Source organism: Salvia hispanica, chromosome 3 (assembly GCF_029641045.1).
Source record: "Salvia hispanica isolate PSC_SH4W2 chromosome 3, Shi_PSC_v1, whole genome shotgun sequence".
NCBI lineage: Eukaryota > Viridiplantae > Streptophyta > Magnoliopsida > Lamiales > Lamiaceae > Salvia > Salvia hispanica.
The window spans coordinates 58,941,808-58,960,576 of record NC_142694.1 but is presented as its reverse complement, the minus strand read 5'-3'; the positions used below and the strand labels follow the sequence as shown (position 1 = coordinate 58,960,576).

General features: G+C 35.0%; 2 long non-coding RNA genes and 1 pseudogene across 2 annotated transcripts; 2 read left to right on the top strand and 1 right to left on the bottom strand.

The window, feature by feature from the left end:
- Window positions 1–1,867: 1,867 nt before the first annotated feature.
- LOC125210477 (inositol-3-phosphate synthase-like) lies at window positions 1,868–3,848 on the top strand (annotated as a pseudogene).
- Window positions 3,849–11,857: 8,009 nt separating this feature from the next.
- LOC125212009 (uncharacterized) lies at window positions 11,858–15,022 on the bottom strand. Its single transcript, XR_016136710.1, has 3 exons — window positions 14,896–15,022; window positions 13,576–13,636; window positions 11,858–13,043 (listed from the first exon to the last, which is right to left on the bottom strand). It is a non-coding gene; the product is annotated as an uncharacterized LOC125212009 (long non-coding RNA).
- Window positions 14,200–15,529, top strand: LOC148931169 (uncharacterized). Its single transcript, XR_016136709.1, has 2 exons — window positions 14,200–15,039; window positions 15,143–15,529. It is a non-coding gene; the product is annotated as an uncharacterized LOC148931169 (long non-coding RNA).
- The last annotated feature ends 3,240 nt before the right edge of the window (window positions 15,530–18,769 follow it).

Genomic DNA, 18,769 nt, shown 5'->3' with positions numbered 1-18,769 from the left:
AGTTGAAAAAGTTGGTGGGATGTGGGTCCTATTTTTAAAGTATTAGTTTTATAATAAAATGTGAGTAGGAATGAGTTGGTGGAATATGGGGTCCACTAACAAAAATGGTAAAAATGAAATGGGACAAACTTTGTGAGACGGATGAAAATAGAAAAATGGGACAATCTTTGTGGGACGGAGGGAGTATATAAAAATGAGACGCATATTCCACTAACTTTCTTCCACTCTCTTTACTTTAACATTTCTTAAAACCCGTTCAAGATAGGAATGAGACCCCTATTCGCAGACGGAGGGACTCCGTTCCAATATAAGCGAGTTGTATTCATTTTTGGAATGTCTCACTATAAGTGAGTCATTTCCCTTTTTGGTAAAAAAATCATCTCTCTTACTTTATTCTCCGCCTACTTTATTTTCTCTTCACTCCTCTACTTTTCTCTTTCATACTTTACTCTCTCACTTTAACTATTTAAATATCAATTTCTTAAATCTCGTGTCTAAAAGAAGTGTTTCGCTTATCTTGGGACGGAGGGAGTACTTTCGTCTCATTTAAGATGTTTAGGTTTTCTTTTTAGTTTACTATTCGAGATGTTACTCCCTATGTCCCACTTTAGGAGTCTCATTTGAGTTCGGCACGGGTTTTAAGAAATGTAAAAGAAAGTTGGTGACAAAAGATAGTGGAATGTGGATCCTAGTTTTATACATTAGTTTTTTAATAAAATGTGAGTGGAAAAAGGTTAGTGGAATATGAGGCCTATAACCAACGGGGACTCCTAAAGTGGGACACTAAAAAAGGGTAAATTGGGACTCCTAAAGTGATTGATTTCTTTTTACCATTATTTTGCGAAAATGATACTATAAATAATTAAAGTGGAGAGAAAATAAAGTAGGAGAGAGAATAATACTCCCTCCGTCCCAATTTAGAAGTCCCGATTGAGTTCAACACGGGTTTTGAGAAATGTAAAAGAAAGTTGGTGAAAAAAGATAGTGGAATGTGGGTCCTACTTTTTTATATTAGTTTTTATAATAAAATGTGAATGGAAAAAGGTTAGTGGAATGTGGGGCCTAATACCATTTATGGAATATTCCAACCGGGACTCCTAAAGTGGGACACCCAAAAATAGTAATTCGGGACTCCTAAAGTGGGATGGAGGGAGTATAAAAGAGAGTCGTATCTACATTATTCTCTTACTTACTTTACTTTCTCTCAACTTTAACTATTTATTACTATTATTTTCTCCAAACACGTGCCGAAAAGTAGTCAATCACTTAAGATGGACGGAGGGTGTATATATTTCATAGTAGTAGAGTCATTTTGCCATTTTGCTATGTTCCATATTAGTGGAGTCATTTCCCTTTTAAGTAAAAGTGGATGCATTTCTTATCACTTACTTTTTCATCTATGTTACTTTATTCTCTCTACTTTTTTCTCTCCCCTACTTTATTATCTTTTATTTAATACATTACACTCATTTTTTTAATCTCAGTGCTGAAAAGAATTGCCGCTACTATTATGGAACGGAGGAAGTACATAATCTTAGAGTGATTACTACCTCCATCCCCCAAATTTTGACACACTTTGACTCGTCACGAGTTTTAAGAAATGTAATGAAAAGTGAGTTGAAAAAGTTGGTGGGATGTGAGTCCTACTTTTAAAGTATTAGTTTTATAATAAAATGTGAGTAGGAATGAGTTAGTGGAATATGAGGTCCATTACCAAAAATGGTAAAAGTGAAGTGGGTCAAATTTTCAGGGACGGACTGAAATGATAAACTGTGTCAAAATTTGGGGGACGAAAGTAGTACTAAATAAGATAATTGGTTAATTAATTTAAATTTGACCAGTTTGTGTTCCGTGGGAAATGAAAGATAAGGTGAAACATGCCAACTATTTCAGGCCGCTAACCCAAGCGTCCTTAATCCAGGTTCGGTCGTTCAACGGAGAAGAGTTTATGCTCCTTTCAAGAGCTTGCTCCCTATGGTATATAATCCATCTCTTTCTCACACACACACACACTTATACTATGATGTGCGAAGTTTTATCATTAATAGATTATAATTCACTTATAATGAAGCCAATTATTTATCCTTTTTGAGTTGCATGTTGGTGCTTCGCCAATCTAATTTTGGATTACTTCTTCCCTTTAAGAGATATTATTTGTCTTTAACGATTTTGACTATGATTAACAAATAATTAGGTGACTCAGACGATATCGTTTGGGGGGATCGGACTTAAGCGACGTGAATTCGACAGATGCAACGGGCAGAGCCAGAGTGTTAGATATTGATCTTCAAAAGCAGATGCAGCCCTACATGGAGCACATGGTCCCACTTTCGGGAATCTACGATGCAGATTTCATCGCAGCCAATCAAGTGGCATGTGCCAACAACGTAATCAAGGAAACCAAGAAGGAACAAGCCCCGCAACTGATTAGAGACATTAGGTAATGTTTTAGGTCATGTTATGTGTTATTTTGTAGTTTGGAAGGTGTTGTTAGAATGTGAAGGAATTTCATATGTTGCAGGGAGTTTAAGGAAAAGAACAAGGTCGACAGGGTCATCGTGCTATGGACGACAAACGTAGAGAGGTATAGCAGCATCGTTGTTGGTTTGAATGATACGACCGAGAATTTACTGGCCTCGCTGGAGAGGAATGAATCTGAGATCTCTCCCTCAACCTTGTTTGGGATAGTGGAACTTTTGGTAATATTTGAAACAAGAAATCTTATTAAGAAATAAATTTTACAGGGTTGATTAAGATAGCCATTAGTAGGAACTCTTTAATTGGCTGCGATGATTTCAACAGTGGGCAAACAAAGATGAAATCAGCTCTAGTAGATTTCCTTGTTGGGGCTGGTATTAAGCTATATCCACTTTTATTTACCCTTTGTTTCAATTTAAGATGTTTTATGTTACATCTCTCTTGTGCATGCAGCCGTCCTCTATAGTGAGTTAGAAACATTTGGGAAATAATGATGGAATAAACCTCTCCGCTCCTCAAACTTTCCGTCCAAAGAGATCTCAAAGAGCAATGTCGTGGACACTGACCATGTTGTTGTTATTAAGGTATATACAATTGTCCCTCTAATTATACCAAGACGACATTTTTATAGTTTGAGCTGTTATACAAGATGTCTCGTATGTCAAAAGACAACAAGAGGGCGATGGACGAGTACACATCGAATATCTTCATGGGAGGCAAAAGCATTATTGTTATGCACAACACTTGCGAGGACTATCTTCTTGAAGCTTCCATCATTCTAGACTTGGTCCTTCTTGATGAGCTGAGCACTCGAATTTATCTCAAAGCCCAATAACGAGGTTAGAGTAGTAATTCAAATCTAACGTAAATATTATAATCATAATTTTCAATAGACTCAATATAACTTTTTTCAAAATTTTGCAAGAAAATTTTACTCGTTCCACATTCTTTTCTACATAAATTTTTAATTTAAAAGAAAAAAAATCAAACATCTACATGAACATATGTACTACTCCCTCCGTCCCTGAAGAGTATACACTATATCCTTTTTCGTCTGTCCCGAAAGTGTTTGAACATTCCAATTTTGGAAATTCTCTTCTCTTTAATGAGGTGCGACCCATTCTCCACTAACAATATTTTAAAAACTTTTTCTATCTATCTCTCTATTACTTTACCAATAATGCATTAAAACTCGTGTTGAACCCAAAGTTCATACTCTTTGGGGATGGAGGGAGTATTTTATAAAACAGTTGCCTCCACGAACACCGGTGGTGAATGCAATGTCGAAGCAGCGTGCGATGCTGGAGAACATATTTAGGGCTTGTGTTGGATTGGCACCTGAAAACAACATGATTTTGGAATACAAGTGAAGATTACTTAAACCAAATCATTTTATCAAACTATATTCTATGGTGGTTTCTTTTGTTTTTATTTTCTTCCTATTACTCTATTTTTCATTAAGTCATTACAGTTGTATTTTTTTTTTCTACTCAAGCTAGCATTAACCCATATCTCATTTTGTTTTAATTAAACTAAAGACGTTATTATATGGCTTTTAACTTTTGTATTACGTCATTTTGTGTCTATATTTGATATATATTTTTATATTACAGCAGTCACAAGATAAGATGAACAATTACACAATAAGTAAGTGAAAACGTTAATAAAACTGTGGCTTGCAACTTCTGACTATTAAAAAATATAAAATGAGGAGCATGCACGATGGGGCACATCTAAATTTAGGAGTGATTGAGCAAGTCATCATCTAACTGTGTGTTCATCTTATGTGTTGAATACTAAGTTTTGAAGGAGTGTGATTAAATCATAGATTCTATCTCATTTTTTTCTAATAGCTTTGACTGTGATTTCGAAGTATGCCTAATAATATTATATTTTGTAACGTTTACCCTAGTCAAGTGGATAACTCAAGGAAAAAATGAGCTCATTAAGTTAGTGCACAACAAGACATTATAGTGACCAAGATATCATCAGGGAACAACCTGACAGAATCTTTCAAAAAAGTGTCTTTGTGACAACATGTTTCAAACATGAGGTGAAAAGATTTGTGGTTCGATATATCATGCATTGAGACCTACTGTAAATATAAGTGGGAGAGTTTTGGCAGTGGGTATACTCGAAACCATGTATTGAGTAAAAGTGAGAGATTGTTAGGGTTTGTATACTGAAAAATATATTTCGAGCAGTTCGCACGAATAGAATTTTGTTTGTATATAATAAACTCTACAATCCACTTTTAACCTAATTCGAGAAGAAGTAATATTATTACATTGCGTTTGGTTATGCATTTATAAGATGTTTCTAAAACATTCTTACCTAAAATAGAAATAGTGAAAATAGTTTAGAACGGGCCCGAAAAAAGAAAAGAGCGAATAGCATGGGACAAGGGCAGTATAAAATAATACTCCTTTCATCCCAATTAAGTTGAGTCACTTTTTTTGAGAGATTAAGAAATTGTATTGAATGAGTTAAAATGATAGTAAAATAAAGTAGGAGAGATAAGAGATAGCAAAATAAGACTGATTCAATGTTTTATTTTTTGTCAAAAAAAAAAGAAATACCTCAATTTTGTTAGGACATCCCAAAAAGGAATATAAATTAACTTAGTTGGGACGGAGGGAGTAATAACGTATATATTTATTAAATAATATTCCATCTGTCCCATTACATGTGATGATGAGAGACATTTCTTTTAAGAACATGTTTTTATGAGTGAAAAAAGAGTAAAGAGAAAAAGTAAGAGAAATGATAAAGTAAGAGAAAGATAAAGTGTTACTTTTTTCCATAAAAGGAAATGTCACACTTATAGTAGGACGGTCCAAAAAGGAATACATCTTCTCACTTGTAATGGGATACAGGGAGTAATAGTAATATTTTCAATATAATTTCATGACCTTTGGAAAAGAATAATTTTTAAACTAATGTATTCTAAAAAAAATCTTAAATTTCAAAGAATAAAAGTGTTTAGCATATAAATTGAACTCTTTTGTCTTTATTAAAATTTCTAAAAGAATATTATATAATAAAATTTATGAAAACAAGAACTATTGATATTATGAAAGCATGATATATATCTAAAATAAACCTTAAATTTATTATTATTTTAATGGAAAAGTGCAATCCATCGGGCTGATCCACAACCCTATTGGGTCAGCCCACCTAACCCGTCGACCTAATCGGGCTGGCTTATATAGCCCGTTTTATATTCCAATTGCAAAAATATAGCCCTAAATCTATAATTTTATTGGATTATTCGAGTCGATCCGTAGATTTTAGGTTGGATTGACATCCCTACTTGGCATTAGTGGTTATAGTGAGCGTCACACCTCGTTAGTCGAAGAAGATGTTATGCGAGGGAATAAGATGAATAATTTATATTATTAATGTTGGGTTGAAAATGAATAATAAATTTAATGGCCCAATTGTATTTAGTACTAGGTGCCCAATACCTTTCAATTGCCTACAATTTCTCTTCTTTACAAAAAATTTTTGAATTGAATCAAGTGATCAGCCATTAAATTTAAGCTATGTATTTACATCCTTTTTCCATCAACTTGCCTGTATATTTATATCATTTCCTAATTACAATTCATGTATTTGTTACATACATTATGTGTTATGCACAAAAATTAAATTTATATGTGTTTTATTAAGATGCGTTTTAATTAGTTTTTATAATTTAAATTATTTATTTTTTTTTATATTAATTGCTAATGTATCCTATAATAAGTTGACTAGTATATATCCTTAAAATGTAATTTTGTTAAGAATAAATGACAGAATAAATTATAATCATAATTGTGTGTTGAATGGTAAAACTAAAAAATGTGTTCAAATAAAAAAGTGTCCTAAAATTTTGGGTACGATTTTTACAGGAGAAAATATTATTTTAGTTTTATAAAAAATAAATAATTTAGAAGTTATTAATTTTTAAAATATCAGCACCAGCTTCTTTGAATTTTGGTTCCATCACTGTGGACTCTAAATAGTAAGTATGTCTCGCATTCTACTAACTCATTTCACTCACATTGTATTATAAAATCAGTATAAAAAAATAGACCTCATATTCTACAACTTTTCCAACTCAATATTCTTTACATTTCTTAAAACCCGTATTCACACAAAATATGACTTCTATTATGGAATGGAGGGATCATTATAGCTGAGAGTACAAAGTATATGATCAAGACAAAGAACAAAAGGAAGTTCAAAAAAATTATACATCCTCAGTTCCATAAAAATATGGTCATATGATATGATACAAGAATTAAGACAAAATTGGTAAAGTAAGATCGAGGGGGGAAAGGTAGTTTAGGTGAAGTAGTGTTGGTGGATAGTGGGACCCACATTATTATTAGTACTCCATCCATCTCATAATAGATGTCACACTTTTCTTTTTAGTCTGTCCCACAAAAGATGTCACATTTCTTTTTTGGAAAAAGTTCTCTCTCACATTAATATAAATATAATATTTTCTCTTTCCATTTAACACACAAAACAACATCTCCTAAAATTTCGTGTCAATCCCAATGTGTGTCATCTATTATAGGACGGAGGGAGTAGCATTTATTTATGGTATAAGTTGTAAATAACTTAATGTACATAGATAAAAATTGTGATAATTTTCCATAAATGGATATGGAACTGATAAAAATGGAAAGTGCCAATATTTTTATTGGACGGATGGAGTACTACTAAAAATTAAGAATTACTCCCTCCGTTTTTAAAAAATAGCAATTATTTCTATTTTGGGTTGTTCCTTAAAAATAGAAACTTTATAATCTTTCTAGGACATGAACCACACAATCCACAAATTCTACTTTCATTACTTCCTTTCTTCCTCTCTCTTACTTTACTCATTTTTCGTTTCCTCTCTCTTACTTTACCAATTCTTCTCACTTATTTTACCAATTGTACATTAAAACACGTATCATTTCAAATGTTTCTACTTTTTGCATACGGAGGGAGAACTATTTTATAGTCATTGTATAATAAAGATTTATAGTGATTTTATACTAACTAGATATTAGTGGCAATATTTGTTTAACTGGTGATCTATGTATTAGTGGTAAATATGACTAGATATTACAGTCAATGCAGCTCATTTTGGAAGGAAACATTAAATAAAATTATGTTAAGGTCATCCACGATGGGGCGGACGATGCATCATCTGTCGCATCGTCCGCCATTGTGGCGTCGCGGACGATGGCTTTTCCATCGTCCGCGCCTGATCCATCGTACGCGGACGATGTGCGTCTTCCGCTCCTTCGTCCGTCGCATCGTCCGCCACCTTGGGAGACGCGGACGATACGACGGACAATAGAATGCGTTTTTCGGTTTTTTTATTTTATTTTATTTAATTTTCACACACTATATATATATATATATCTCATTTTTCACTTCATTTTCACTCCTTTCATACTCCATTTCCATTCCTTTCACACTCTATTTTCAACATTTCAAACAAAATGAATCCCGATTATCCATATCCGGATAGTCCGATGTTCGGTGGTGCAGGGTGGCCTGGTACAGAGCCCGGTGAATACCGGCGCTTCGACACCACCGAGTACGATCTTGATTTCAGCACATACTCGTGCGGGCTGTCAGACATGGAGCCTTCTCCAACCCGCACACCCGCCCCATCACGCGGCCGCTCTTCCGCCGCTACCGCTCCCTCCGCCGCCTCGGGCTCCGCCACTAAGAAGAAGCGAACCAAGGTAAGAGCCCAGAAGTTGCCGCAAACGGCGGTGAATGAAGAGTTCGCCCCTGGAATGACAAACTACCAGGTGGAAGAATCCATCGTCTTGACGAGATGTTGGATTGATATTTCAAAGGATCCGATGTTCGCCAACAACTAGAAGGTTACTGCGTATTGGGAGCGCATCGCCGAAAAATATAACGAGGTCAAGCCGTCGACCTCTTTCAACCGCCATAGGGAGCACTCCGCAAGCACTGAAAGAAGCAGGTCAATTTGTTCTCGGGGGAGTACGAGAAGTACGAGAGGGAGCAGGGCAGCGGCGAGAGTCTCGCGGATGTGCGCAACAAAGCGGTGCAGTCGTACACGCATTGTACGGCGATTTCAAGCTCTACCAGTCCTGGGCGCTATTGAAGGAGAAGCAGAAGTTTGTTGGATGTGTGCTGCCCCACTCGACGACGGCGAAGAAGAGGGCGAAGTGCACCCTCATCGTGATTATACGAGCAGCGACAGCGGCGCAGCTCCATGGACCTCAACCATTTGGTGTTCGAGGATGAGAGTTCTGGCACACCGATGTCCACCCGACGTCCCCCTGGCATCAAGGCTGCCAAGGGCAAGGGCAAGGCGACCTCCTCCGCCGTGGCACCGCCTGACCAGACCCCGAGCCCGACCTCGAGCGCGACCACGGCCCCGACTTCGGATGCAGCACAGGCCTACATGGACTTGGTGGCCTCCTCCGACTATAGGACATTTTTGGACACGCACAACACCCTCATGCAGGCGACCAACCCGGCTCAAATTGCGTCCCTCCAGCGGATGATCGATGGCCTCAGCCGAACGCTGGTATTGCTAGACTAGCCTCTTTTTATATGCAGTGCACTTTTTTTATATCTAATTTTGTAACTTTTTTTTAAAAAATAAAGTAAATGTAGGATTTGCATCTAATTGTGTTGCTTTTTTTTAATTTAGCTTGATATATTTGCAAACATAAATTAAATATAAAATAGAAGAAAAAACTATAGGGCGGGGCTTAGGGCTGGCTATAGTCCACCCCATTATAAATTGGAAGAAGCGGAGGCTAAAATACTGATGTGGCAGTGCATAGAGCGGAACTTAGGACGTCGTATAGTCCACCCCATTGTGGATGCCCTAAATAGATCAAATGCGAATATAGTGCTTATGGTAAAGGATGCCTAATAGATAAAACAAGAATATACAGTATTTTATTACCTTGAGCATCTGCATTGACGGTAGGATGTCAAATAGATCAAACAAAAACATACGGTATTTTATTACCTTGAGTATCTTCAAGTAGGATGTCAAATAGATCAAACAAAAACATACGGTATTTTATTACCTTGAGTATCTTCATTGACGGTAATACTACTGATTTGTATTGACTAAAGAAAAAGAAAAAAGTAACTAAAGCAGTATTAGTGAAGAATAGATTCCACCTCAATAAAAAAAATATTTTCCAAAATTAAAAAGTGAATACTCTTCTAGAACGACGGACTAAAAAAACAGAGTGCATACTCTTATGGGACAGAAGGAATACTAACTAGTTAGATATTAGTGGCAATTGACAGTATATTTTGTGACTCAAATGACTGCATGAGAATTCGTCAATAAATAGGTCAATAATTATGTTTTTTTTAAGATTGAACTACATAAATGATATCTAATCTTTCACTTTTGCACATAAATAATATCTGATCATTATTTTATATCGTTTTTTGTACCCCTTGACAAAAATAACCCTAGGGTACCAAACATGTGATTTTTTGGTTATGAAGGATATTTTTGAAAATTTCAATTATATACTACCTCCGTCCCACAAAAGATGTCACACTTGTGGGACGGCACGAGATTTCAGGAGGTTTTATTTTGTGTGTTAAATGGAGAGAGAAAATATTATTTTTATATTCATGTGAGAAAGAACTTTTTCCAAAAATGGAAATGTGACATCTACAATTGTAGGACAAACTAAAAATGACAGTGTGACATCTTTTGTTGGACGAAGGGAGTAGTTACCAAACATGTAATTTTTTTTTCTTCTTTTCTTATTTCTTTTTCTTCTTCTTTAGTTTCTTCTTCTTTCTTTTTTCTTCATTTTCTTCTTTCTTTTTAGTATTTTATCTTCCTTTCTTCCTTCTTTCTTTTTTCCTTAGTTTATGTTTCCTCTTTTTTTTTCTTTTTCTCTTCTTTTTCTTCTTTCTTTTTAGTATTTTATATATACATCTAATTGCATTCATAATATAAATCAAGAACAAAACACCTAATTAAATTAATTATTTAAAGTAATTAAATCAATTGAATATTTTTATTAAATTATTTTTATACTCATTTTAGGATTGAAACATCTGACAAAAAATATTCAACTCTTTATATCATTATGGATACAATTCACAATTTTAAATTTTTATTAAGACTATATTGATTAGCTATTAATTATTATTACTACTATTATTATTATTATTATAAGATTTATAATTTAAATAATTATACTATAATTATTTATTAAGTACTATTATAATAATATTATTATAATAACTAAATATAATTTTACCTATAATAAAAAAATTAATTATATTTGAATGATATTAAAAAATAAATTAAATATTAATTTATAACATCAAAATAATAATAGTATAAAGAGTGAAGAGAATGAGAGAAGATATTATAATATTATCACTTTTGGTACTAGTTTTGTGTATGCCCAAAATATCCTCTATGACAAAATGGGAAAATATATTTGTTTAGAGGGTATTTTGGGGTGAAAATCGCATCAAGTACCAAAAATGTGACTTATAGGTACCAAAAACGATATAAAATAAAGATCAAGCACCATTTATTTAGTTCACTCTTTTTTTTCATTATAGATATTATCCAACAATTATCTAGAGATCTAATTATTAGAGTAACTTCTGCTATATTTATATTATTGGTGAGACAGGTTTCTTCCAATTAATAGACTGATGATTCAAATAATCATAAAATTGATGTGTGATGCACTATTTATTAGCATTAAAAATACATGCACGTATATAGGGTAGATCTAGTATAACTAAAGGTCAGTACCGGATTGTCGAACACGGAGAATAAGATCACCGACTGGCTACCTTCTACTAAGCCTCTTTTACTATTTGCAGAACCAAAGAGTTTTTGAAAACTTTTGAAAATAATTAAACTGAAAGTAGCAAATCACCGATTGCAACAAGAATAGAGAAAAAATATAGGAGTATGAGATAAGAGAATTCTGGGGGTGTGCGTTCACAATTATGGTTATACAAATTCCAACTACAATACCCTAGCACAGTTTATACTTCGATAGAACGAGTCACGCTAGTTATGCCCATGGGATACAAGCGTAGATTACTAACACTAGGGTTGTCAATCCTAGATTCGTAACTCCTAAAAGCTCCTAAGACCCGTGAAAATTTCTCACTCTCAATTAACAGTGTCATTTTAAGGGAAGCTAATTGTAGTGTCTAATAAGTGGATCTAACTCGCCAACCTCCTCTCACGATTATGTAGCAAGTTATATCAAATCAGCAAGTTGTTCAGTATTACGGAACAACTTAAGGAAGAAACGAAGTAAACATAAAACAGATATTAAATAGAAAAAGGAATTGTATAAACCAATAAAAGTTACTAACATATCCCTAGAATCCTATGAATTTAGTTACACATGATGGAATAATCTAAAAACATAGTTTGAACGGAAAGCAATGTAAAAATAAGAACTAAAGTGATAAAATCCAAATGTAGAATCCTGTAGCCTTGATCTTCACTTGAATCCGTCTTCAAACTCTTGCACAACAAAGATCTCTCAAATATTATGCTCTAGAATTGTGAGGCGAAAGAGTGTGTAAAAGTGTCTCTAAATGAAGAGGTTTGAGGGGGTATATATAGGGAGAATTTCAAATCCTATGGATATAAGGAAAAGGTTGGCTAATTTTGGTAAAATCTGGAGAAAATCTAGGTCAAATCATGCACCGCGTTTTCACAGCGGACCGCTATACCTTGGCCAGCGGTCACTGTGCGTTGCCCGTAGCTTCTGCCCATTTGTATAGCGGTCGTTGCATGAGTTGTAGCAGTCGCTGCAAATTAGTCCAGTGGCTTCGGGACCTTCTCGAGCGGTCGCTGCGCACTACCCAGCGGTCGCTGGGCGTATTCAGATTCTTAGCACAACTTTCTCCGGAGCGGACCGCTTCAGACATAGCGGTCGCTATGGGCCAGCTGTCGCAGCGACACACGCAGCGGGCCGCTGGGTGTCTTGAACGCTCCAAATTTCCATCTTCGTCGTTTTCCTATCTTTTTAGCTCAAATATGCGCAATTCTCACAAAACATGTCAAAATACCAAAATAGATAAACCATGTAAAATACGGACATGAATTGCGATCTAGACATTAAAAATAGACCAAATAAGGGCCCTAAAGCAGTGCAAACAGAGCGTATCAATATGACATTATTAATTATTGATCATCCATATAAAAAAATTAGTACTTTATTGTCACGACCGCACTTTGCTAGGGATAGCAAAGCCGGGAAACCGTGACTAGGGTTGGAAATAAGAAGAGGGGAATAGAAAGGCGATAAACAATGACTGAATATTCACTTAGAATTAAAGGGCAAACAATTTCAAATCAATTCTTAATCACTAGAACTTGAATGAAAATCTTACATTTTAATAACTAATTATCAGAGTAACAGTCAATGTCATCTAGAACCTTAGTACGCAGCGGATTGAACACGGTCACATGTATGGAGACATGCACCGCCGAGAACCTCTACTTAAAATAAAAGGAAAATCATAACTCTGCTCAGCATTCTCCATCGTCACTGCTCAACCTGCACATTTAGAAATATATGCAGGGCTGAATATAAAAATACTCAGTGAACACATTGCCGAAATATACATACATAAAATGAAAATATTGTCATGCCATCACAGTAACACTCGAGGGTTTTCTCTTAAAAGGCCCGAGCTTACTAAATTCTTTGTGAGCTAATGTTCGACTGATCAGTCTATGTTCTTTCTGTACTTTTGCCATATCTGAACACCAAGTGTCGTGGAGATGGTGCTCTCCCACGGTCACCTACATCTTTCTCCAGCCGGGGAGGTGGCCACCTCCCAACGGCCTCCACTATATCATCTTTGTGCCGTGGAAGGTGGCCACCTTCCAACAGTCACCTGTGTACACTAATCCGAGTAGGGACACCACCCTCACTCAGACCCGAATTCGATTCTTACGTTCCAACCAAACAGATAGGCATAAAACAAATCATTTATGGCAAGACAACACCATTTACATAAGCAACAAACATAGATTCACATTTTCATATTTTCATCCACATTAGTCTGTAGGATAGAAAAGTTCACCTCGTTCGTTTAATTTCTTTAACTTGAATTTCTCGCTCCGACCTTAACTTGCGGAGATAACCTTTTTGAAAACATCACAATATAAAATAAAATACTAATCAAACTTCAAGAAATTCTTAAACTTTTATAGGAATGCATGCCTCATAATTAATGCCTTATATTATTTCTCTTGTCTTTAAGCAATTTCTAAAACTCATATTATTTGATGCTTCTTCTTCCACTATTCTCGGGTTTCGACTAAATTGGATCTATGTCTCTTTTACTTTGAAAATTTAATCTTAAGCAATACGCTAAAATAGTTCAAAAGATCAATTATTTAGCTTAGTTACACAATTAGAAGAAATCAAAATATTAATTGAACCTTAATATAAAACTTAGGGCTAAAATTCTATATTATATTTTCTACCAAATGATATCATTTTTACAATTGGCCAAGACTCCCTTTTATTTTCAACCCAAAAAAATTGCGTCTATTCACCCACCTTATATCTCCACTTTAAAATTATTGAACCCAACTATTATAACTCAAAAAGAGGCCCAACTTCTTCCTCAATAATTAAAAGAAAAGGAACCCATAATTAAAAGTAAAAGGCCCAAATTAAATTAATTGGGAAGAGGCCCAATTTGAAATACTCCATTCCTCCACAATCGTCCCCTCCCTATCTCTCTCATTTCCATTTTTCCCAAATTAGAGACAAATCCCTAAATTCCATCGCCTGCCTCCTCACTCCACCAGAATCGATGCCCCACTCCCCTCCCCTCTTTCGGACCTGTTCACGCCGCCGCCGCCGCCACTGCTGCGCGTGCGGTGGCTCGCCGTCGCACCTCCCTCTCCTCATCGCCTGCCTCAGCCGTTGCCCTCTCTCTCGAATCTGCCACCGCCGCCGACCCTGTCCAGAGCCGCCGTCCGCCGCCGCCTACGGCGGTGTCTCTCTCTATCTCCTTCCGATTCTCCCTCTCTCTTCCCCACTCCCTCTTTCTCTTTCGGCGCTGCTCACGCCATCGTCGTACGCTTGCTGTCGGACAGCCCCGAATCAATATCCAGCAGCCCCGACTGAGCTCGAAACAACCTCGCCGGTATCCGGCAGCCCCCGAACCATTCAAAGCAACCCCGAACTCAACTCGATCACACCCGAACCAGCCCCGAAACGCAAGATAAGTTCTCGCACTCAAATTATGTTCTTTTCGTAGTTCATTTAGTTACAGAGGGGTGTTCAATTCGTTGTGTTCGGTTCATTGTTATTGATTGAATTACTTGGGTGAGAGTTGGTGGATGATATGCTATGTATAAACATGATCAAAAGGGGAAGGGTTTTATACCTCAAAACACGATATTGAATTGTGAAATTGTGGGACTGAAAGGAGTAGTTTCCTTGGACTTGGCAGACTCGTCTCTATGATTTGGGATGCTTATTGGAAGAGAATTAGGCAGCACCCTTGAACTCTCGATTTCTGCCGTGAATGGTTGGTATTGGAAACGGGAGCTCTTCTACTTCTCTTCCTCCCTCTCGGCTCTCTCTCTGTTTTTGTTTGGGATTTGCAGAAAGTGATTGTGAATTATGTGCAGGAGCTGGAGTGTAATCAAGCAGCTAAGTGCCTTGAGGGGAAGGAGAGTAATCAAGCAGCAGCTACGTGCCTTAAAGGGAAGGAAAGTAATCAAGCAGGAAGTGGAGGGGTGGATCAAGCAGGAGGTGGAACAGTTACGTGGCTTGAGGGGGATGAGAGTCATCAGGAGGAAGAAGAAGGAAGGAGGAGGTGGAGGAGCAATAAACAAGAATTAATTTAGTTATTTGGGTATTCCATGAATGGGTTCCAAAAATTTTGAAGTGGGCTGGGATTTAACTTATAGGCCCACATATGTACACCATTTTATTTCTTGTATTCCATTTCATAGTTTTTAGAGATGTATCCTGGTAGTTAGACTTGTAAAATAAAAAGTTTGGTTGACTATGTTTCTCACTTATGTATAACCTTAATTATTTACTAGAATTATAATAACTTATTTTATTCTTTAGTTTGAAATTTTCGGCTAAACATTTAATGTCATTTCGAGAATAATAAAAATAAACGAGGTGTTACATTCTACCCACCTTAAAAAGACGATAAAAGTTGGGATGTTACATTTATTTTTACACTAAAGTATAAATTTGGTCCTTTATGTATATTCTAAAAATATTTGGTCCATTACATTAAGTTTATTACCTTTTGGTCCCAAACAATATATTTTTGTCCAAAGTTAACATTTTCCGTTAAATTTAACGGTGCTTGATCAAATTAGTGACTTAATTTTAAAATCCAATTAACCGATTAACCTTACTAATTCAATATTATATTTATAAAATATTTTTTTACCTATATAAAAATATAATATTCATAAAATATTTTAACACGTATAATAAAAAATATTAAAATTTATAAAATATTTTTACCTATAGTAAAAATAAAGTTGAATTAAAATTTATAAAATATTTAAAAATTTATTAATATTAATATGTGCAAAATATTTTTTTTGTCAAATCACATTTGACCGTTAAATTTAATGGAAAATGTCACTTTTGGACCAAAACATATTATTTGGGATCAAAACCGTAACAAACTTAATACTCCATAAAGGACCTAAAAGTTTTTTAGAGAAAATATAAAAGATCTAAAAGCTTTTTAGAGCAAATGTAAATGATCAAATTTGGACTTTAGTCTTATTTTTATTATTAAAGTTCTTTATATATTTTCTTCGGTTCCATTCCATATCTTTTGATTATAAGTATTTCATCTTAGAAACTAAGGTTTGCTTTTTAAATTTATTTTCGTTATGAGAATTTGAATCATATTCTTTGTCTTATTTAGGCTTGCGAGTACAAAATTCCAGAATTTATTTTTTGAAAAGATTATTCTTGACCGTAAAAATATATAGTACAATAAGTAATATACCAGGCCAAATTAATTACCTAATATAATTGTTTTAATTAATAATGTGAATTGTAACTATGCATGTATATATAATTAATAGCTTGGTCCAATAAGAATTTGATTTCTAATAGATTTATTAGCTCTCATCAATTGTTTGAATCTAGCACCAAGATTAGGGTCAAAATGGCTTTTGACAGAATAGTTGTTACGTACCTTAGTCCAAATTGATTATAATACATATTAGGAAATACATCACGGTACGTTGTATAAAGAAACCAAATAACATCACAAATAATGATTTATTATAAAAATAAAATAATTTATCAAATTAATTATTTGATTTCTCTCTCTTTCCATATACCCATAAATACTAGCCAGTTGTAATATTTGGTAGTTAGCCCAATCAGAAAAAAGATGTGTTTTAATTTGCCATACACGCTGAAGGAAGGGAAGTTGATAATAATTAGGAAATGTAAGAAAGAGGAGAAAGAAGATATAGGGTTACTGGTGAAGGAGATTGAGAAATGGAACAAGATCAATGCAGATTCCAAGCCTAATGATGATGCTATTTCATTCTCCAAATGAGTACTATTTCTTCTCATGTTTTGTTGACTTTGTTATAATTATGTGTTGTAAGCATCTACATATTTTGATATACTATATGATTGAGATATATGCACACATGTAATGCTTGATGCAACACATACTGTAATGTTTTATGCTGTGTGATAAAATTTCATACTATTTCATTTTATCAGACAAGTTGGATCAATATATTTTATGTGAGCCATATTATAGTTCCATTCTTATGATCATACTTTAATTGCTAAGGACATTAAAGTCCAATAAATCGTGACTGGGATGAGACGAGGGGATAGAAATAGAAAGGGATAAATGGATCATTCATACTCTATATGTTCCATAGTAGTAGAGACATTTATTTTCATCACAGAGATTAAGAAAAATTGTGTTAAGTGAGTTAAGTAAAGTAAAAATAAAGTAGGAAATGAAAAAAGTAGAAAGATGAAGAGAGAATAAAACACGAGAGAGTAAAGTAAAGTGACAAGAAACGTGTTGACTTTTACTAAAACAGAAAATGACTCCTCTACTATGGAACATACCAAAATGACAAAATGACTCTCCACTTCTATGGAACGGATGGAGTATAATTTAAAGGTATCTAAAAGGAAATACTTGAATAGAATAACTCGATCATAAAGATTTTGGGTCCATACGTCACAATTCGTCAAACATCAGAGCCTTCAAGGAAATACAGAATATAACATTCTTCAAAGCACAGCGGAAACAACTGAACGTGGTTCTATGTGTAAAGACTTAAACCTCTAAGAGTGTTGCATAAGCACAAGAGTAAAAGCCCAATTCAATCAGCACCTTCTACTAATCAGAACTCAACATACACATTTAGAAATACATGCATGGTTGAGAATAAAGGTACTCAGTGAACACATTGCCAAAAATACAATTATACATATGTAGATATTGTCAAGCCATCATCACATAGTACTCAAGGTTTTTTTTTTTGTCTTAAAGGGTTTGAGCTTTACTAAATTCTCTTACTTAAAAATTTGTTTGATCAAGCTAAATTCTCTTTTTGTAATTCGCCGTATCTAAACATCTTGTGCCGAGAAAATGGCCACTTTCCACGGTCACCGAACAGACCAACCCTTACGTTGACATACAGTCCATGTGTTCACTAGTCCGAGTAGGGACTCTCCTCTTGGTGGAACCCGAATTAGCTTAATAGCATTGTACTTTCAGTATAAGCAAATCAGATGGACATCATCAAATAAAATAAATTATTTATAGCAAGACAACATCATTTGGATCATTCATATAATTTTAACATCTTCCGTTATCAAGATTTTTAAGTTGTTATTTAACAATAGCAGTGTCATTTACCTGCAAGATCGGAGCTTTGAACGTTGTCCAATCGTTTTGAAATTTTAACAAAAAATAAACAACTTATCCAATTTCATTTTGACCGAAGGAAATTAATTTGAACCGTTAGATTTATCGTTATTAATATCCAAAGAGACTACTGTTCTAAGGGTGTCTACAATGGCGGACGTCCCGGTAGGACGTCGCCGACGTCCGACCGGACGTCCGACGTAGTGGGTGGGAAGGGCTCCCACGCCCGTCCCGAGTGCCCGTCAGATGGCCTCGCCCCTCGCATCGACGTCCGACCGGACGTCCGCCACTGTGGCGAAGGTCGGACGTCCATAATTTTTAAATTTTTTTTTTTTTTAAAAACTATAAATTTTTTTTC